The 23,160-nt window shown below is 39.9% G+C and overlaps 1 long non-coding RNA gene across 1 annotated transcript in view; it reads left to right on the top strand.

Annotated features, from left to right (window-relative positions):
- The window catches only part of LOC108502315, an 81,037-nt gene that overhangs the window by 5,692 nt on the left and 52,185 nt on the right, over positions 1–23,160 (top strand). Inside the window, exons 3-4 of the long non-coding RNA XR_001876450.1 lie at positions 297–407; positions 2,936–4,657. This is a non-coding gene — a long non-coding RNA (uncharacterized LOC108502315). The remainder of the gene's footprint in view (positions 1–296; positions 408–2,935; positions 4,658–23,160) is intronic.

The following is a 23,160-nucleotide window of genomic DNA, read 5'->3' as shown; positions in this document are numbered from 1 at the left end:
ACTCTAAAACTTACATTCTGATAAAGCCTCTCATAGAATGATGTACAATGCTCAACCCCAATTCAGTGCTTCCAAGATTAAAATATGCCACTCCTTTAGTTGATATAAAAATATAAGTTAGAAGTTTAACATCTTGTTCGTGCTAATTGGGAGTAAGATATTGACATAGGTTTGTCTGTTCAGACTGTAGATTTTTCCATCATGACTGTCAGAACACTCAAACGTAAGGAAAAACAGAACAAACGTATTGTTTGTATTTCTTGAGACTGACTTGTTTTGGTTTTTATGTTCATAAGGTGCTGCTGCTGCTCTGGCCTGGTTCTAATGACCCTTTCTGCAGTTGCTGGTAAAATTCATGGATCAAGACCTCTTGGAAAATCACAGGTTTTTTCATGCAGATAACTAACGTAAGAAAATTATATTAATGTAACAAATTGATAAATACTGCACCTCTACTCTTCCTTTAAATCCTGCAGTACTGACTGAGACAGCTTTCCTTTTGCATTTAACTCCCACCATTAGGCCCAAGAGTTTAGATTTTCCTGCCATGGCAACCAGGTGAGGTTTTGATGTGTTTTGTCAATACCTTAAATTATAGGTGCTATTTGTGTCAAAGGCATTGAAAGTCTTTGGTGATTTTCACAGGAAAAAGCAGTGCTTAATCACAAAGCTGTTAGGAAAATTACTTTAAAAGGTGTGTTCTGCAAGATCCAGTGCCTTTGGTTCTCGCAGAAGGTCACCAAAATGTGCAAAATGAACTACTCACATATTGAAAATCATGCATTTACGAAAAGTCCTAGATCTGAGAATTACTGAAGTAAACTGGTGTGAGGGGAGAATTTTTGTATAGAATCAAAATATTGTAAGTCAATATATGAAGGAAGAATCTACTAAATTATATTGCAAAATTGCAATTAAGACTATGTAGTAATGAATCTGTAAGTAAAACTGCTCCAGTAGAAATTATAATTATTTGATAACTTAAAGGAAAAAATGCTTGAGAGTTAATCTTTGTCAGGCACTTTACACGATCAGACAGCCTTAAGTGCATTTTTTCATCAGCTATACAGTCCATGGGTGGTAATGGTTTCTAGGCAGGTGCATATTATTTTGAGATATGTGTACTCTGCGTTTTTTTAATGTGTTGTGTAAATACTCAATTTAATAGTTAGTTAATAATGACAAAAAGAGTGATTAAATAAAGGTGCTGGTTTGGTATAATTGGCACAGCTGTTCATGGCTCTATTTCAGATAGTGTTTATTTCATGACAAACATACAAGGCAGAATGGAGCTGTTGGGATTAGCTTGAGAATCTGAATCAAAAGAACTGCCTCACCAGCAGTTTCTTGTCAGAGGTAAAACAAGAAGGACATACTCCTTAAACAAAGCAAACCATTGCAGCATCCAAAGATGCTTCTTAGAAGCAACAAGCCTTGATGTACATATTTCTTTTTTTTGGTCTGGGAGAGGCGGGCTTAGTCTGTGATTGGAACCCCTAGCTCGAGTTTTGAAGCTTGACAGATTGGACTTGTCTAGTTGCAGTACCCTGCAGATAAAAGACATCCTTCAGCCAGCCCAGTCTCCAATAATTAGTACCTGAGCTCCATAAATATCTCATTTTATCAGTGCTGCTGTGACTATCCATGCATGAAGCCATAAGCTATCCCGGGTGTAGATCATAAATGAACTGATAATATTAACTGAATGTGATGTAAATCAGGGCCCTTCAGAGCTCATCAGTGAGCAGGAATCAATATTAAGGAAATTGTAAAATTTCAGATATTTTTTGCTCTGGTAAATAAATTGATTACTTTGGGCTCTTAGGGGAGGAAGCGTAGCACAGCAGTTCCACTAGCACTGGAATGGAAACCTGGATATCTGCTTTTCACCTTACTCTGCTATAAAAGAGTCACAATACCAGTAACATACATTTGCCTGAAATTTTCTCTATAAACACAGTCCAGGTTTTAGATCCTTACAGTCTAAATTCACTTCATATTCATCATTTACAGGCACAGATAAATATCTCCTGGAGATACATCCTAGCTATAATAAATAAATAGAAATATTTATAGTTAATAGTTTGTGGATTAGAATAGCTCTGCTTTTTAATCCATATTTCTCTCTCCACTCACTACTGAAAAGCCTAACAAGATTAGACTCCTAATTTAGGCAGCCATGCTAGACATCTAAGGCTACATAGAGCAAATACTCCTAATAATGGAATTTGAATATATGATAAAAACAACAACGACTAAAGAAACATCATTAATCTGGTGGTAAAACCTGCTCTCAACAAGTCTCATGAATGCACACCATAACTGGAATCCTGCAACACCTATGCTAAGGCTCCCAATATTTTTCATATCCAAGTGACTGAAGTTTTGTCAGCAATATTAGGAATTACTGCAAAAAATTCAAAGGCAAGGAAGGAGACCATTGGGAAAAGTAAAACCTTGTTTACAATGTTTAAGTAACATCTGTAAGGACTTGAATTTTGTTAAGGTTTACTTTCTTTCCCCATCTGTTCTACCCTTTTCACTACATATTTTCTTTTTCATTTTGTATTTAAGTTCTGATTGTAATGGAGTCTTCTGAAAGGCTTTGGAGAAAACATTTGTGTTGATAAAATGAGGAAACTTGCGAAAATAAAAGTTTTGAAAGTAGAAGTGGGTTTTCAGTCAGAATGTAAAAAAAAGGGCAATAAAATAATCCCAAAATACAAAGACATTGGTTTAAAGGCAATTTTGATTTCTTTAAGAAAATTCTGCAGACTTAGTGATTCCTCTTGAAAGCAAGGAAAATCAGACTTTTCTATTCAGAATAATTAAATAATGAGGAGGTTGAATATATATTCAAATCACTGTTATATGCTACTTTTAAGACATGAAGACTTTCTTTATTCATTTATTGAAATCCTATCTTTTTTTTCAGGACTTGACCCAAACCTAATTACAATCAATTACTCCATCTGCTATGGAGTACTACTGATTTAAGTTAAAATGAGTACTGGAAAGAAGACATCAGACAAAAGGATGTGAGAAAATTTCATCTAAGAAGAAATTTTGGAACTCTGTGGTTCAGAAATGTCTGCTTACCAGCACTTCATTATTGCTGGCAACATTTTCACATCTTAGGCGTGTGAACCCCTTTTTAAATGTGTATTCCCTGAACAGTGGATTTTGAAAGCCTGTCAGAAAAATCAACCCTTTTAACAGCATTTAAATCTGTACTCAGCCTTTAATATTACTGAAATCTCTGTGGGACTTAAACTTATCCTTAAATGCTGCCCCTAGGAGAAATTTTCCTGAGGAACTCATTTTCTGAAACATGGCCTATAAATGTGCCGAAAAACAGCAAAGCGTCTTTGTCTTCCCATTTCCCGACCCTCAGACCAATTATAAAAACATTGATTTTTAAAAGTTCTTCCAAACGAGCTCTTTTCCTGTCAGAGCGTGTCACACGTGTCAGTCACATTTCAAGCCACGGATTTGAAAACCAACCTGCAGAAGCAGCTACCTTTGTCATAAATTTAACTTGACAGCTTCTCTGCAGGGTTTTCAATTAGGATCTTTTTTTTTTAATGAAAAAAGAAAAGAAGAATGAAATGTCAGCCCAAATGCACTGAGCAAATGCTGCTGTATGGGAGGCCTACATGTACTGTTTTCTTCTTCAGACTCCAGGATGATCAGGAACATAAAATGCCAAGTTTGGGATGAAAAGAACTTTAAAAACTCTCATTTCGGGCACATAAAATAGCTGGTTTTGCTGTCTGAGGGGCCAGGCGGCTCTGAGGGCCTGGTGGGCTTCGCTGAGGGCTGAGGGCCAGAGGCTGAGGGGTGGATCTGTGACACTTTCCATAATCCCAGGTTTTTCATTTAAGACTCGGTTCTCCTGATGGAGGAAGTCTAAAAAAAACCATCATAATTCAGTGCTGGTTGCTAGAAGCTCGGATTCTGAGGCGGCAGGAGCTGGTGTGCCTGGAAAAAGGTGAAACTCAGGCTGGGTAAAAGGTGCCTTTGCCTCACAGTGTCCATTTGATAATTGCATGGGCTTGTGGGAGCTGCAGTCCCTGGAAGCTCTCCTCCCATAGCTGCCTCCCAGGGAAACCCAATACCTATGGATTTGGGGAATCCCAGAAGTCTGTGATTCTGTGAAAACCCTGGCTAGTTTTTAAGTCAAAAGAGAGCCCGTCTGACCCTGCCTCAGGATTGCCACCATGACAGGACGTGTCAGCTGTGGTAAATGCTACAGTCCCGGCTCCAGAACTCTGGAAAGTTTCCTCACGAACTGTGGAGAGAAAATGTGTATAGCTCAAGAAGTGGTAAAACTACCCTTGAAGTAGTCATTAAATGTGAATTGATTAAATGATTTCTGCCTGAATCGTCAGCAAGTATTAAGCACAAAGAGTGTGTGTATGTGAGGGGGAGGCAGGAGCCCCACGTCCAGGCCAGTTCCTGAAATCACACTGACTTTGTCACTGGAACATGACTGGAAAACTGATAAAAACACTTTGGATAGACACAAGGGATGAATGTGCAAAGAAGGCCATGTAACATCCCACACAGACTGTCTTCGAATATGTCCCACACCAACATTCCTCATCCACTGCCCCTGGGTCTTCTGTTGAAGCTGTAACTGTGACACCATAACAAGGTATGTGCTGCATTTTTTAAAGATATTTTCTTTTTTAATAGCTGTTAAGTATAGATGGGAAACAACTGAGAAATGAGAATGAAATTCAAAAGTTTGTTGGAATTTCTCTGACCTGTAATTATTCCGATGCTTTTGTGTCATATCTATCATGACTATTTTGTGAGGGGAACAAAAAAAGGTTGTATGAAAATGTTTCAGTTTTATAAACGTCTCCCATTCAGTATGGGAGTGGTTTGGGGGGCTGAAGCTGAGGTAACTTGCAGCCATCAGATCCTCTTAGCAACTATTCCTCTAAGTGCAAGTTTTTTTCTAATTCATGAATTCTGAGCTCCAGGTCCTGGGTAGCTAGAAAATGTCTCTAATTGCCAAATTGTCTCCCAGCACTAAACCCCCAGCAAACAACCAGTGTAAGCTACAATTTTAAAAGAGTTAGACTAAGAAATTACATTCCCCTTCTGAAAATATCAAGAGAATCTTTTATTTTTTTCAGAATTCATGTTAATTTTTAAACCAACTGTTTCCAGATAATATTTACGTTTCAAGAGAGAAAGATTTTAAAATAAGCTTTATTTTTTAAATTCTTGTTAGGCTCTTAGTATTTCACTATTTTGAAAACCATAGTATTTGGTGAGAGCCAGTAGTTATGAGATTGGTACCTGGTGAGGGCCACCATCTTCTGTGGAAAGGCTGAGAACCAGAGGCTGAAAAAATATGGGAAATGTCATTCACTTATCAAAATGATTGGTATATAGGTATAGTTCTGAGAACATACCTATATGTTCTCAGATACAAAGGTAGAAAAAAAGGTAGAAAAAAAGGAAGGGATCATTTTCCTCTAAAGAGATTAGTCTCACAGAGTGAAATCTTACCCTTTTGGAATTAATGTTATATATAATGGTGCCAGCAAATAGTTGGCAAAAAGAGATGAACACAGGTAAGTAGTTTTATTTTAAAATCAACTAGAAAGACATCAAAGGATCCAAGTCTCAAGGAGGACTTCTAAAAGCACCAAGGCACCTACTTTTGTGACTGCATATCTTTCAGGTAAGAAACCCACTGGTTTCATGTCCTCAGTAACACTTTTGTGGACTTGTTAATTCGGTTGAAAGGAAAATAACCAAAGAAATACCCATGATTATTTGCTTTTGCTGTTGCATTTTGTGACTTTTTGTTAAATATCTTTATAAAAGAGATTTTTAGCTGAACTGGATAATCAGCTAAGTGATGTTTTTCTGTTTGTCTGTAAAACTCTTTAAAAAGTCTGAATTAGCAGAGCTGAGATTTTCCGAGTTGCAGAATTCCAGTTTCACTTGTTGATACAGAGAACTTTGTGGCATTTTCTGAAAATGAAAGAAAATGAAAAATTAGGGACTTGGTTCTGGTTTTTGTTAACAAAGTCAGCAGATTTACAACTGTCTGTAGATACAGGAACCAGTAGCCACCCAGTAAACCAGTTTCCTGAGCGCTGCCTTTCCTCAAAACTTGGGCTTGGTGTTTTGATGCTATCAATGAGTTAACTCGTAGCAAAGAGGGAGGAAAAAAGGTGAAGGGGAGGGAGGAGATGGAAGGAGGAGGTACTGAGTGGCTTGAAAGGTGGTTCTCAGGTCCCTGGAGGAGTGGAAAGGTGGTTTCTAAAAGCACGAGGGAGGACAGAGAGCCCTGGGTAGATGCACTGTGCTGGCACAGCAGAGGAAGAAAAGAATTTTCCTGGTAAAGAGAGTTATTATGGAAATACATTTATAAGCTCTCCCCTGTTATGCACGTGTAAGATCTGCTTTTGCCAACCGTCCCAGACATGCTTTTCCATTCTCATTAACTTTAGGTCTTGAGCCAGTTAAGAGTGCCTTTAAAAGCTCCCTTGAGTTGCTCTCTGGAACAAAGCTGATTATATGAGTTTTGACCCGCTCATACTGAGCCAGTTGTGTCTGAAGGCAGCAGGAGGAAGTGTCTCCATGCCTTTCCCACTGTCACTCCCCATCAGGTTGGTCACATTTCACTAATAGTGCTGTAATTGCCTACTGCAGATTGCTGATACTCTGAGACCTAAAAAGGAAAATGAGGCATAAGAAAGAAGCAGCTGACAAGGTCTGATGTTCACCAAGCAGTGCTTTGTTAAACCAGACATCAATATTTATTGTGCACCTATCTGAGATGTAAAGTCAGAGCACAGTCACACTACTATCAGATTGCCATTTTGGATTCAGTTCACTTGTGTCAAAGTTTTCCTGCTGCTCCACACCTCATCTTCAGCTGTTCATCACCCCTTCCCTGAAACCAGCAGGCTCTCTGATCTGTCAGTGTAACTGCATTTGTAGTCTCTCCACGGGCCAGTTTTGCCGAGCTGAGCTGTGCTAGATAACTCCTGTTATTAGAAGTGTTTTAGCTGTTGGATTAATTTAGACAGAACTGGGTTAGAAGCAATTACACATGCCCTTAGTTGACAGTTTGGAGAAGCCTGTAACCTCCAGTAGTGATGAAATGGACGATAGGATCAGCAAAAAGTAGAGTGATAACCCCTTAATCTGGCACAATTGCTGCCTAAACAGCCTTGCTTAGCATCAAGGACCCGACATGGGCAAGCTGTGTTCATTAATACTGAGAAAGCAGTGCAGTTAGTACACCTGAAGGACTGACACTGTTGCTTTTCTACCTGCTGCTCCTCAGAAGTGGCAACACCAGATTTTTTCCTCATTCTTAAGAACCTCTTAATATGTGAACTTAAAAGTGTCCGTGTTTTTGTGCATGACATTATTTTCAGTTTGGACTGTGAGCAGGGGTTTTGGTGTCATCTGCTAGAAGTGCACAGAAGAGTGTGAAGACCAAATATATGTGTCCTTAAACCAGGAGGTAGCCTTTAAAAAACTACAGCAATTTTAAACTTTGAATTCTATCATCCTGTTTAGGGCACTGCAGTGCTAATGCACGCAGAGGATGGGATTATTGATGCAAATACTATCTAGTACAGTATAGTAAAGTTTAGAAAAAGTCTAAATTCCTGTTAAAAATAAACCAGATTTCCACTGCAAAAGTGTATTTGCACTTTAAATTGATGAATTCTATGAACAGCTGTGTGAGGGTGAATGTTTTTCCCAATTTTATACCTTTAATTTTCTCAGTTCAGATTCTTTTTATCCAACCTGTGTTGTTGCACAGATTGGGGCAGCCTCTCCCATCCTGAGACAGGAGCTGTAGAAGGTGAGATGACGTTGAGCATGGAAAGGAAATTAAGTGCTCCTGTCACATGGGAGACTTTCATATAGGCTGAAAGATAAATATAAAACAAAACCTAATTAATTAGGTGCAGGCACTCAGAAGCATATTAGCATTTTCGTGTTTACTTAGACTCATGCCTAATTAGTTTAGTTGCTATAAACTTGTCTCAAGGGAATAAATTACTGAAAAAAATCCCTTCCCAAATACTGTATTTAGTGAGGTAAAACAACAGATCTTAAAGTAACTGCAGCAGTCTCATGTAAAGGATTATCCCATTTTTTTCCGGTAGGAAAACAGTTTTGTAACAGAAAAAAAGGATCAGAACTCCAAGAAAAAGAGGTCGCTTCTAACATTTTAAATCAGTATTTAAGTGTGGATGTGGTAAGGCATTGGTTTGCCTCTGAAGGTATCTAAAGGACATATGAGAACCAGACAAAGATACTGATTTCACAGTACAGTTTCTTCTAAGCAACAGAATCCTATGTAAATCCCACTGGCAATATGCACTGTCTTGCACATGTCCAGATTGATTAAAATGGAATTCTGGGCACTAAGTATGGTATATTCCAGAAGGATGAGAACGGTGAAACATCTGATTCCGGGGAACTTGAAAAAAAATTTGTATATGTTTCTGACTGACAGTTTTACCTTGAGGAATATAAGTTTTAAAAGTAGCACCTCCCCCCCATTTTAAGAAACGTAATTAAACACAAACCTAGTCTTGGACTAACTGAGCAGAGCACCTGAGCACATATTTAAACCCAGTGACAAGGACATGTTTTAGCACGTGTATTGAAGTTTATGTGCTTTGGTGAGTACAAGAACTGTTCCTTGGGCTGACAGCAGTGGTAGGAGAAAGGAAAAGAAAAATGTTTATGGGAGGGCTGAGTTTCTTTGTACTTCCATGTATTGCATTTTGTAGCTGTGTCTGAGTTCCGTGAACAGACGTTTTTTATAAACCTATACAAACAATGCAGAGAGCACAGGAACACCTGGGATGGCGAGCAGACAGGTGGTCATCTGTCTGAGCCTTCCATTGCATTTTCTCTATAATTACTTGTCTAATTGCTTGTCCAGAGCTGTTGCTGTTGCTAATGTATTTACACACGTAATTAATTGTGCTTTAAAAAAAAAAGGAAACAACCATTTTAGGTTGTTTATCCTTTTTTCTTCATTTGTGGAGTGTCTAACTATCACACTAGTGAAATATTACCGGGTTTATTCATGGACTAGATTATGACTCCATTCTGGATGTGTCTGAAGAATTATTTTTCAGGCTAAATAAGGAAATAATGAATATCAATTGCAACTAAGTTCAGCATTGTAGGCAGGGTGGGAGTACCTCCAGAGTACCTCCAAGGCACAAGTTAGCAAGTCATAATTTTTATTCTATTTTTTTAAATTAAGAAATGGGACCCCATTGACATGTAACATTATGTCCAACTTTCTGAAAGCTGAAACTGCAGAGGGAGCTCAGGCTCACTAGTTTTGTGAGACCCTTGGTAAACGTCTGGTAGTAGGTAAAATTTTACTATTTGCTGTGAGAGAGCTCTGATGTTCTGAGGTGCCCAAAGAACAGCTTTGCAATCGTGCCTTTGTGTGGTGCAGATGAAGGTGTTCACTGAGACCCTGGGACAGGACAGTCCACGTTGCCTGATCCCCAGGAGCACACCCTTGTGTTTCTGGAGCCAGGGCTGCTCAGGGCTGTGTCTGAGCTGATGTTTTTTTCTCTTCTCAAGTTGTCTTCTCTCATCCATGTTTAAAGCTGTTTGTGCTTTCATTTTTGCTCAGCTCCAGGATCCCCGGGGATATGCCCTTTTCCCCTTCCTCTCCATGCTAGAATGTGGATATCACTCACTGCTTATTCCTCCCATGTTTCCTCCTGTTTCCTCTTTTGTCAGGAATCCGTGAAACAGCCACAAGTGCCACCTTTCCTTCCCTTTGTCTAGGATATGTCATCCTGTGGCCAGCACTTTTAACTGCAGTGTTGGAGAACAGAGAGACCAGGCAAGCTGCTGCTCTGTTATTCAAGCAGCACGTCAAAATCAAAGGCACATAAAAGAGAAAAGCATCACTAACCATTTTTGCAAATCTGTCCAATGTTAATGTAACTTGAAAAGAACTGCAATTTTGTTTTGAAGACCACTTCAAATGTAGATCAGTTTTTTCAGAATTAACTGAACTTTGGGGAGAACTCACAGGGTTCACAGATTTGGTTTTGCCTTCAAAATGGTAAGTCACATTCAATCTGTATTCTAGTCACTGGAGTGAAAAACAAAGACTGAGAAAGGAATATCATAATAATTAATAAATATTTACAGCTGTTGAAAATTTGGATTATTAAAAAATGGAACCAGAAGTAAAACCAGCAGGACTAACTTGCTGAACTACTAAAAACGAGGACTTAAACTCTGTCCAGTTAATTCCTCCAGGTAGACTTATCAAAATTAAAACCACTTTATTGCCAGTTGATTGTCTCCATTAAGTTTGGAACTTTAGTGACACGTTAAGTGGTATGTTTCAGAGTTTAGCAGGTGTATCAAAAGATCAGCACTCACAGACTGTGAACCTGGTAATTACAGTAGAATTAATTTTTCATATCTTTAAAAAATGATATCTATATCAAAATGTTCCTAACCACTAGTTAATTAGTACAGCACCACTTTGAGAATGAAATGGATGAATTACAAGGGAAATGACTCCTTTAACTTGCATTGCTCTGGACTAAATCTTATAGTTGTATCTAATAATAGAAATAATGAAATATGGAAGTCTGTTCTTCAGAAAACTTCCAAAGAAAATTCAAAAAATGAACCTGCCCATCAGCAGATAAAAAGTAACAATGGGCAGGCTGTGAATACAGCCAAAGGAAATGGGCTCAGGGGCAGAGCTGGGCTGTGAGATCACTGGTGATGACCAGAATTAGATTGTTTGGGAAGAGCCACAGAAATCCTGCAGTAGGCAATTACAGATTCACAATTCAAGAGGATGAATTTCTTTCAAACCTTTGTTACCTAGAGACTCCAGTTCTGTAGTATGAGACCTTTATATTCTTTCTAAAGCTGTTTAATGATAGTTAAGAGTTAACTCTGGAGGCTCCTATTATCTATAGATAGATCCTATCCGTCCTTGCAGCCTGAGAAACCATTAGCTCCAGTAATACACTGCAGTACTTAGATGAGAACTGCCTTAAGAATAGAAGCAAAGAGGAGAACCTTTAGGAAGTTAAAGAAATTGGGATTGATTTTGGTATGTACTTAACTCAATGCCACTGGCAAATAACATTTCATTAGAGAAAATATAACTAGGTCTCAGCACACCAAAAAAACCCCACTGCCCTTGCAGTGATTTCTATGGACTTCAGATCAGGAACAAAAAGAAGAAACAACAGAATAAGATGACTAAAAAAACATACTGGCTTTCCAAAATTTGAAATAGCTTCCCAGATAAGTGGTGAGATAATAACAAAGGTGCCAGACAGTAGCTTCAGTGGTGTGGAAAAGACAGAGAACTGGATTCATTTGCCCAAGCCCAGGCATCCAGCTCAGGGGGGATGCTCTGCAGTACATCCGTGGCTGCCAGGAGGTGATGGACCCACAGCCCCAGGTACCCTCAGGGGCTCTGTCCACACGGAGCTGGTGGTCACCTCCTGACCCCGCTGGAGCTGGAAGCCACTCAGAACAAGAGAAAACCCAGATAATCTCCTCTAAATATCTGTACAGCAGATTAATGACCAGTTTCAGGTGACACTGAAGAAGCATTTTCATTGCAGAATATTCTACAGAGATTTCTGCACTTCGTTATTTCAAGCTGCTTACACAGTTAGATGCAAAATCAAAACCCAACAAGCTGATTCTGTACTGAACTATTTACCCAAAGCCCTTTGGTGATGATAACTAACGCTCATTACTCAAGGTAAAGTTCACTGCATGGCTTCGTTTCTGTCATAATCATTAAATACTGCTTTGCTTCCAATCTGAAGTGGGGCATAAGCTCATCTTCTTTCCATCAGATTTTCTTCTGGATGTAACTGTTTCTTTATGCCATTCACCACTGAGCTTTATGTATTATTCTCTCTGTCTTTTTTTTTACTAGATTAATCAATGTGATCCACCTGGCTTGTCAGAAATGACCTGTACAATATACATGAATCACCTCTCTCAGTTAGTAAGCTTATTTTTGTAGTAGCTTAAGGCACAGTGCAACAGCACTGTGTTAAAATAGGGCTGGCAAACTTTAGGGTATGAATTTGCTGGCATAATATAGGGCTGGCAAATTTTAGGGTATGAATTTGCTGGCATAATAGGATAAATCAGAGAATATTTGATAACTTAAAACCTTGTTCTTTTGTCCCGTTTCCAACTGTAGGATTTCAAAATGCTTTTGGCTATGGCTGCTTTCAGTGATGGATGCTTTCATAGTGGCTCTCCAGGCATCCTTATTCCAGGCTCTTAGGTGGGGAAGCCAAAGAAGTGGAGAGGGGAATTGTCTGATACCATTGAAAAAAGTCTGTCAAACGCTCAGCGTGGAACTTTGTGATTTTAACAGTGAAAAGTTTCATCTCACTTAAAGGCAACTGTCTGGGGACTGGCAAGGGGGGCAGAGAGAGAGTGAGTACAGAGAGTTTGTAGTATGTGGGTGTTTAATTGATGAAAAGCCTCAATTCTGTATCCTGAGAGTTGTGAAGACATATTTTCTGTATCTAAAGTCCATAATGTTCAAAAAAATTTTTAAACTAATTAAAAAAGAAGCTACAGTTTTAAAAAACTGGCGGGGTGAGGGGTGATGTTGCAATTTCCAGAGGTTTAAATGGAGAACATGGGGAGGATTTGGGGTACTGGAGGAGTGAGCCATGACCTTAAGTGCTTGTCCCTTTGAAGATGCAGTCCCCACCTTGTGTCTGCCTAATGCAATTCCCAGAGGGAGGACAGACGTTTTGCCTGCGCAATAGCAGCTTTTCCAAAGGCAGATACCTTGGGCTGTCTCTCATTATTTTTATTTTATAATTAATCATTAACTGTTGCCCTTTATAAAATAAAAATCAGGCACAGCAGCTGGGTAATTTGCCTTTGAAAAGCTGCTTCTGTGCACACAGCATGCCTTTCTTCTTGTCACTAATAATATCACAAAGACATAAGGAGAGAAAATGCTACACTGACATCATGTCATGTCCAGTACAAATGAAAGTGCCATAAACATTTGAAAAACATATGAATAGGAAGAGCTGCATTGGCAAATGCTTCCTCTGGGCCATCATGAAGGATGATGTCTGGTACGTGGTTAGTGTGCACAGACAGATGTTCAGGAAATATTTCTATGGAACCATCGAGCTATTTTTTAAATTTCTCTATGCAAGTCACCTATTTGCCTCCATATTTTTCCTATTTTTCTTCTTCAAAGAGCAATTGAAAGAGAGGTGGAAAGCATTAGTGGATACACAAGTTCAGTAAGCTGCGTCCAGCAGTGGCTGGGAGCGGGTGCTTAATGCAAGAGAGACTGAAAATTTGTGTAGCCCTGCTGCAGCCCCCTTCCAGATCTCACTGGGAAGATTTTGAAGCCTGCTCTTGGGCATGGACAAAGAAACCAGCCCCTGATACTCTCTCACAGGTCTGGCAGTCGATACTGGGGCTCTTACCTGCCTTGTTGCTCTGCACCTGCTGCTCAGGGCAGGGGAAGTGGTAGAGCCACCCTCATTTCTGGGGGGTGGCACGAAAAGGGGGCTGAGGAATTACAGAGAGTGGGATTTTGAGTCCCTCCTTCACTGTGTGTTCACAAGATACCTGAGTCCTCCTGCTGCCTGATCCTGGGTTTATTATAACTTGCCCTGCTCAACTGTTTCCTTTAGATACATGTGACACACGAGTGCTTGCGAGGGCAGAGAGGCAGAGAAAACTCAGTTTATTCCTAATAGTCCATCTGCACACACACAAAATCCTAGAAGTGTGTAATCTATTTTTAAAATAGCCTAGTCTATCTCTCTGAATACTTTTTATATTGTTAAATAAGTTTAAAGTGTGATTGATGATCTCCAGATCCAAATCTGGGTTTCTAAACTATCCAGCTGCATCTACAACCCTGTGGTGAGAGCACCCTGTCATCAAATGCCACATCTTTTCAAGGCAGCTCATCTATTTCTAAAGCTCTCCTTAGTAATTAAATGACTTTATCACTATTATAACAAATGTCACTCATACTGTTAATGAAAGCATTAGGATAGTGTTTCAGCTAAGAGCTCAGCAGGGGATGTTAGTATATTTTGGATTCTATATTTTGAAATTTTTGCCTCTTTTTTTTTTTTTCAATTGGAAGCCTAATTTGAATATAGAATATGTAGGGTTTAAACAGTTGTTTAGCATTTGAATATTTCTTTGTTTTCCCTGCAGTGGCCCTTTCACACCTGTGCTTAACACATACGGTGCAAATGTCAGTAATATATTAAGAAGATGGATGGAGAGATGTAGAACATTAATATATGGTGGTGGTGGCAAGCTTGACAACTGTCAACTTTGCCTGTATGCATTTATCTGGTGCTCTGTATTATTAATTCATCTGAAACACTTTTGCAAATGAAGCAGATGAAAGGGAATGTTAGGTAAATTAAGCCTGCTTAGGGCAACTAGAGATCAGAACAGGATAAAATAGAAGTAGGAATAGAGCACCTGGGCATTGGTGGCTGCTTCCATATGTGAAGTGTTTCCCTTAAAAACACGACTCGAATTATTCAAGAGTCACTAACATCTCTAGCCCCAAAGCATCTTTAGTTTATTCTTCTGAATGTGCACATAATAAATATTTTATGGTTTAAAGTCTGAGCCTTCAAATGATTGAGGGAGGCAAAGGGAGAAAAAAATTCAGATAAGAAAGTGAGCAAAGAAGGAGGCATCTAAAGAGAAGGAAAGGTGCATCCCAGATGCGTTTATTGCACCAACCCCGCATTGGGAGAATGGGAAAATGCAGTCCAGCTGAGGACATTTAGGCTGAGCATAACTGGGGGAAGATGGTGACTAAGCATTGTTGTGTGTCTTTTCAGGCTGAGCTAGACTACAAAGTAAAACTATTTAAATTTTCTCATCTCCTTGTGTTTGAATTGTATTGGATTTCATGTAGCTTAGCTCACAGCCATGGAATTGTTTGGGGTATCCATAATTTTCAGCTGCTTCTGGGAGCTGAGCTGGTGCCATTGCTGCTAGATGTTGCATGAAGGATGGTGAGTTGACCTCTATCTGCATAGCTTGGTGTTCTAAAGTGTTCTTACCACTGTGATTTGCATTCCCCTTGCTTAATTTTATCCCTGTTCCATGGTAGCAAATGGCCTGGGAAACCTGGGTAGAGCTGTATTAATCATAATAGTCAAGGGTTCGGGCTTGAAAAATCAACATAAAGTGCATCAAGCAGGATTTCTTTTTAAATGGCTGGTTAACTAAGTCGATTAAGAGCTCCTCTACTTATTATTTTGCTGGTTCATTTCTTTGGGCAGCAGGATGTCAGGCACTATACAGCACACAAGTGATGGGAGTTTGATTTGTTCTCATCTTTCCTGTCCTCGCTTACCACATTCAGACCCAGCTGCTCTTCACGGAGCAGTGCTGTCTTAGGAATCAATCAATGACTCTACAGACTCTCTGTAGATGATTTGGTTTGATTATTGATATGGTTAAATCAACATGAATATATTGCATAGTCACAAAGCTCAAAGCATAAACCAACTTCTTTATTTGAGTGCTTGCTTCTTTTTTTACAGAAAATCAAGCAAGTCTTTGCTGAGATGTTGCTGACTACAGGTAATAATGGCATTTTTAGAATCAGAAGCCTGTAGTTACAGCTCTCTCTCAGGGTATGGGTGCGCTGTTTTTCCTCAGCATTTTGCTCTTAACACCTGTGGAGACAGGGAACCCTGTCAGAAATATGTGAATTAGTTTCAAAAGGGTTGTTTCTCTCTGGTTTGATGGGACCCCCACAGGTTATACAAAATATGTGAATATTTATTGGAATGAATGAATGCCTGTAGTGAGAGGGACTTCCTGACAAAAGGGGAAGATCTGGATTCCAGTTGCTGCTTGAACTAATACTTAACTAAATGACAGAGTAGAAAACATTGATGCATTTCTTTGAGCTGAGTTATAAGAGACTATTTTACTACTCTGCTGTTCTTCCCTCTCGTCGCTGAGTGTGTTAGTGGAGCTGCACTGCCTTTGTTTGCAGTGGTTGCTCCCAAGCAGGGGCGGGTTCAGTGATGCTGAAGGGGTGACTTCTGGCAGCAGAACTGGCAGTGCTGCCATTACAAACCGAGCAGCCGCGGTGCAGTGAGATGAGTGTATATTTTTCATGCCGCTTGACCAACTTCAACCTACTGTAAATGCACCCCCAAAATTGTTTGCTTTGCGGTTGTGGGAGTTACTTGAGTCTGACATGAGAGCAATGCAAATCTTCACTATGTTGTCTTGGAGAGCAGATCAGTGCACACTGGGAAATTAGCAGACTCCCCTCGTGCTCCAGGACAAATGAAGGCAATGATATTAATCTCCTTACCTTTCAGAGAGTGTCACTCATCCTTCATCAGCAATTTTAGGCTGCAAGATAGATGCTGTCATTTCAGTAATTGTATTAGCTTGGTTATTCTTCTGTACATTAACCAAATTCATCACTTAGTTTACTCAGAAGAATAGGGACCAGCCTTAGCAAGGTACACTCATGAACACAAACAATATTTACTTGTTTTCTTTTGTTTATTAACTACTTATTGTGTACTTCTTGGTGCAATTTTTACCCTTGAGACGGTGCCTTCATTGAGATACATGAGAACAAATATCTGTGGGCAAATAGAAGTCCTCTAAATACTAGTGATGTTACAAAAGATAATTAAAGCTGCCAAGTAACAACAAGGAATAATTTCCAGAAATCGGATATCGGTGGTTCAAAAAGTTCCAACCGTGTTTCATTTTTCCCCACTCACTAGAAAGTGACAAAACCTGAACTATTATTCCAATAGTCATCTTGTTTATTGTTATTTGTAAAAGGGCTTCTGGCTAAATGTTCATTACCTTTTTTTCATGTCTCAACTAGTATAGATCACTGGTTTATGGATGCACTAAATTAAATGACCCATTTCAAACCTTTGAAGGCTGTGTAAAAAGCCGTCATATGATGCAAAAATGGTATATATGCTGTATGCAACAAAAGCAGGTTTCCTGTTGTTTTCCTTTGAGGGAGAATGGCAATATAATAAATTGTGACTGGCGACATTTCCCCATACTCCCATCTATCTGTAACACACTTACTTAAAGGCTGTGTTGGCCATATCCATTCATCTTTTCTCCTGGGTCAATTATGCTGTTTGCATTCAAATCAATCCCTTAATCAAGCCCGTTGATAATTGCAGCAGTGCCAGGGAGATATTTGTCATAGAAATGTAATGAAGGCATTCTGTTGCAGTGCAGCAGAGTCTAATATTGCCCTGCCACAGTGGACCATTTATGTGTCTGTGTGGAATTTATGTTCCTCGTCACCAGTTTCAGACGCAGGCGCGCTCAGATCTCACTGGTGAGGTGGGATGGGGCAGCATTACAACCTTCAGCCCACCATCTTCAGGGTCTCCATGTTGTCTCTTGACACTGCTGATTTCAGAAACCTGCTTCTTGCTGCAAGGGATGATCTGTGCAATCAGGGAGAATGCTGTTTGTGGATGGTAGTGTGAGGCTGTGAAGAGGTAGGGATTGTGAAGAGAAATAATAACTTTTATTAGATTAAAATACATAGCTGGGAAAAGCCCAGTCATATTTTGATCACTAACACATTTCCTGTCTGAAACAGAAACAGCAGGCTTTAATTTGAAGATAATACTTAAATATTTTAATTCCTTTACATGAGAGATGAAAGGAACTCAGGTTTTCCCTTTCTGGTAAAACTGTTTTAAAATCTTGGTGGTTTTATTTTTGTTTGCATTAGGGTTTGTTTTTTTTAAAAAAGCATTTATAGTAGCTACCTCTTGTTTAACCTGCTATGAGATTTCAACAAAAAGAAGTTTAGATCCCTCCTTGGCCAACAAAGGTCAAGGCCAGTGAATTTTAGTTCCTTATAAGGGAATTCAGCAATGCTCTTCAGTATTTCAGCTAATGCCATTATTTGTCTAGATTCCTTAGTGTCCTTTCAGAATTTTCCCCCCGCAGCTTAAATACTTAACATTGTATGTAAAGTTGTCCCTAATTAAAAACCATCATTGTGGATAACTGCTGTCCTGGGAAAGAAAAAACCCACATTTTCATCATAGGAAGCCAAGTAGTCCAATTCTACAAAGGGAATTCGGTTCCTCAAAACATGCTGCCATGTGCAACATCAGAACACAACCTTAAATGAATGTGATGAGACCATGCTCACGGATGTTAATTCAAAAGAAATGAACATTGAAAAAATTTATTTTTGATGATTCAGGTTATTAGCACATATTCCCTGTGCAGCCAAGCCTAAAACAAAACTGTATTGAAGTTTTCATACATCATTTAGCCAGGGTTCTTTGAACTGCCATTCAGCTCAGCAATGTTCCCAAAATGCCTCAATTCCAATTTCACTTTATATTTCAATTCACCAGCCTTCACCCTCCTTCCCCCCTGCCATGTATTCTCTGGGGATCCTAAACAATCTACAAAAATGCCATTTTATTGCCCAGGTAATAGTGTTATTTGAGGCTTCAGATTGTTTAGGCGCATCCCAAGTGAAATACTTTGCAAGCACTGAAACTTTGAAATTGTGGTAAGATGAAAGCCAGGGTCCTTGCTGCTTCTGTTCCAGACTGAGGCTGAAATTCTGATGGGTTTTGACTTTCCTGACGCTATCTGGGTTTTGATTTGTCTAAGTAGCCCAAATTTAAACACAATTCCAGGTTAGATATATACATGCAAGATCCCTGCTGGTCCAGCTCTAATAAAGGGTGTCATTAAATACCTGTTCACGTATATCTTTATGGCAAACTCAGGAAAAATGCTAATTCCCTTGACAACATTTTATGACAATTATGGTATCGAGTAGAAAACCTGGATATTGATGTGGCAACAGGGCCTGGCTTTTTTAATCCATTGGGACAGTTTGGAACTGTCTTATTGACAGGGTTTTTTCCTACCTTTTTTGTCATAAATCAGGGCATGAGCAATCTCTGTGTTACTAACACATAACTCACACTTGTTAGGAATATCTGTTTTTAAGATTTCTGGGCAGAGAAACTAACTGGTAATCATTAGTTCCTACCGATGGTCAGGATTTTGTAATGTCAATTTGTAACGTGTTTGTGGATAGCACATATAAGGAACTGGGAATGATAATGTTTTAATTCCTTATTGACCTCCTTTTGCGGTGACACTCCTAGAATAATTTGTGAATACTTTCATTTCTGAAGTGTGTTATCTTGCTGTTAAAGCAAAATAAATACCATGCCACCAAATATTGGTTGGGTCCAGAAAGCAAATCAAGACAGAAAATGTTAGCACATTCCTGGAAAAACAGAACAGCAGGGCTTTCTTTATTACACTCAAATAAGAGACCCCTTGCTGCCTGAAGGGAATGACCAGAGAGTTCCACATGAAAATGATACCAAATAAATGACAAATAAATAGATTTTGAAAGGGAGTACGTATGTAAGTAAGTTAAAGTTGCTTAAGTTTAGGTAACTTATTCTTCAGGTACTTAAATATTGGGAAGCATTGGCAGGATGATAATGAGGTGTGTTTTTCAATTCAGGAAAGTGCAGTAAACCAAGTTCCAAGAGAATTATCTCTTTAAAAAACATTGCACTGTACTGTTCTCAGCTAGTTCATGATGCTTAATCCAGGATAAATTGTGATTTTATACCTCAGTATTTACTTATCATTGATTATCCATGTCATACCTGGGATTAAACTCTGCCTGCACTATAAATAACATGTGCACTCATGCAAAGACACTGTAGGTCATTAGTAACAACTTAGAAATCACATTGTCATAAACTTCTTTAAAATTGGTATCAGTAAAACAACTCAGCTGAACTGATTGCTTATAAACAGCAGCCCTTTACTCTCTTTAAGCTGTACCACTGCAGTGATTAACTTTGGCTCATCCCTGTCTACCACCAATAGAATAAAAAAAGTGGCAAACAAGATGATCATTTGGAGGGTATTCCCACTTCCTCCATTTAAGTCCCTTACACCTGGCTGTTATCTGCTACCAGAGACAGCATCCTGGACAGACTTTTGCTGTGGTTTAGGACAGCCATTCTTATACTCACAGAAGCAAGATTATAGCCCCTGTCCTTCTCAAGTCCCTCTCAGATCTACTGCAGAAAGTAATCCCAGCAGACAGAGATACCAGAAATGTGAGGTGGCTGGGAAAAGTTCTGATGAAAGAACGAGTAACTGTAAGGGATTTTGAGAAAACAGAGCCATGCAATTTCTTGATTTTTATTTATTTGTACACAAGAACATGCCTGTGGTTAGGGAAGGCCTGACAGAGAGGTGTTTCTCAGTTATATTGCAACAAGTTGTACACAATAAGAGTATTTTGGATTTGAGAAGAGTTATGACCTCTTTAACACCAGGAGGGAGGCAGTTACACCGAGTGGACATCGGATTGCTTTGTGCTGACTTCTTGTATCAGATCTCAGCTCACCCCTGAGGGAGGTGATGGCTGGTGCCTCTTTCAGATAACCAGTCCTCTCTGGGTCAGTGGTAATGTGGAGCAGCCAGCTCATGCTGAAATCATGCTGTTTTTCCATAGGGAAAACTGCTTTTTGCTTACCTGAGGTATTAGCTCCTTTCCCTGTGGCTGGGAGGGATATTGTGATACCTTTCAGTAAATGTTAACTATCACAAATAATTAATATCAAGCACAGTGGAGAGCACCTGGGGGAAAATGAACTCTATGAAGGTATGAAATGCTTCTGTAACGTGATAGGTGAAGACCTCCCCTGAATAATGAACAGGAGAAGAGCAGTTCATGCTGCAGTATCCATGGGTCATTCTTTCCTTCAGAAAATATAAGGTTACCGTGTCTTTGAGGTAACTGCTGAGTGACTTTTGTGTTTCTCAATATAGCAGGTCTATCTTCAAGGAAAGTCCATTATTTGATGAGCCCTTTGTCTATAGAAAAGATGGCCTAACATATTCAAATGGAGTAACCCAATGTTCCCACATTTTCCATACTAATCTAGTATTAGGAGTCTCACAGGAAGTGCTGACAAATGCAGAGCAAATAGGCAGTCTTTGAAGTAAAACTATGTAGTATTAGGTATGTTACAATTCATTTCAAAGGACAGATTTCTGTTCCAAAGCTGTATTAGCTTCTGAAGATACTCTGTAAGGTTATGGCCAAAGAAGGTTTCTGCTCACTGTGGAAGCTCCTGGGTTTGATTTAGCAGTGACATCTCCCCCAAAAAAGCCATTCAGTAAAAACTAAGCCCCTTCATTCACTCCACTCTTCCAGAGGCACTTGGCGAGGGTGGGTTTGATTCCTGTGAGAGAGGAATGTGCACATTCATGGTGGTGACTTCAGTTCCATCTTCTGAAGACATACCCCATCTACTCACATCAATCCCAATCCTCCACTGCAGTCTGCAACTGGCTTGTTCTCCCATTCAAATAGTAATTTGCCTCCTTAAAACCAAACCCAGCTGGCTTTCTTTCATTTTGCCTTTCCCCTGTGTCCAGCAGGCAGTGGGGTGGAGGTGGGCTGTGAGGGCCATTTCAGTCTGTCCTAGGAAATTGCCGTGTCCCAGGACCAAGGTAAACGTGGGCTCGATGCCCCAGCTGCGGGTGGTTGAAATAAATGAGGCTGCGGCCAGACAGTGCTGAGACAACCAGACAGGAGAAAGAAGAAAGATACTATATAGGCTGCTTTTTCCAGCCCAGCAAAGGAAATGGTTCCTTTTTCTGAACAGCACTTCTGTGACTAACACTGGGAGAGGCTGAGGCTATTAACAGCTCAGGGAACTGGAGGTGGATATCAGGCAAGCACTAATCCATCTGTTTGGGCAAACGGTTCTCCTCCAAACATATCTCCTCCATTAGCTCCACTAGCTCGTTTCCTCCTCCTTTCCCTTTCCTGCCCATAGTGCAGAGATGCTCAAGGTGCTGGCTGAGACACTCTGGCAGCCTCAGGCCACCTCTGCAGGCCCAGGGGATGACTGATGTCAGCTGTAACCTGCTGTGAGGAAACAGAATTGCTGCCTTGCCCAGAGCTGGCGTGATCTGTGGCTGGGACTCTCGGCAGTGATCAGTGGGGGCAATATTACTACCATGTCCACAGTAAGAAAATGAGGTCCTGATGGGCTGTGCTGTACAGCTCCCTGCTCAACATAGCTGTGATTCATTGGCTCTGTATGAATGAGCTGCAGGGGCTCCTGAGCCTGGGAGAGATCACATGATTTATTTAGTGGAAGTCTCGTGTGCCCCGTAAATGCTCATATATCTGGACACAGGCACTGACTCGATTCTGGGGAGTTTTTAATACATCCAGATTAAAACAGAGTTCGAGTTAACTGGGCATACTGAGAAGTGCTCTACCATACATAGCATTATCCATTTATTCTGTGGTTTTGGTGTGATTTTGGGACTTACAGCAAACCCAGGAGTGTCTTTGCAGCACATGGCCTAAAACCCAGCGATTTTTCTGCAGGCTGTGATTCTTTGCATTAGCTTTGTGAAGGTCTCACTCAGGACAGCAAAGGGCTAGAAATTGTGTTTGCTTCTGGTTGTATCAAACCTAGGTCTGATTCTTTCACCCACACAGCAGCAACACCTCTTTATACGGAAACCCTCTAACATGTAGGTACTTAGGCCATATTCTCCATCCCGATACAGCAGATTTGCAGCCAGTGTTACAAAGTGCCTGATGAGAGAAAACAGGTTTCTGCTCATTGTATTTCGTGTTCTTTGAAATCTTTCTCAGTTCCCTAGTGAGAAATCACTTTCATAGCAAAAGAGAGTGTGAGTGGTCTATGGGGGTGCTGGAGATCAAAAAGCCTTGGCATTCCTATTTCTAGCAAAGCCATTATCTTGAAGACTAGTGAAGGGTGAGAGGTGGAAAACAGCACAGATGTGGTTTGTTTTGCTGAGACTGGATTAATAAGAAAATTAATTATTTTTGCTTTCAAGATTGTCTTTATCATCCCAAGGGTAACTCAGTGTTCCTGAGGCACATTTAGTTATTTCTCCTTTCATCCCACACGTGCAGCACTGATGGACATATCTGGACATCCATCCACCTGCAGCAGCAGTGGTGAGAAGTTTCAGTAGAAGCATCCCACCAAACACACAGATGAGCCACCTTTC

Source organism: Lepidothrix coronata, unplaced genomic scaffold, assembly GCF_001604755.1.
Source record: "Lepidothrix coronata isolate B3197 unplaced genomic scaffold, Lepidothrix_coronata-1.0 Scaffold116, whole genome shotgun sequence".
NCBI classification, from domain to species: Eukaryota; Metazoa; Chordata; class Aves; order Passeriformes; family Pipridae; genus Lepidothrix; species Lepidothrix coronata.
Note: the sequence above shows the minus strand (reverse complement) of the source record. Positions and strands in the feature narration are given on the sequence as shown.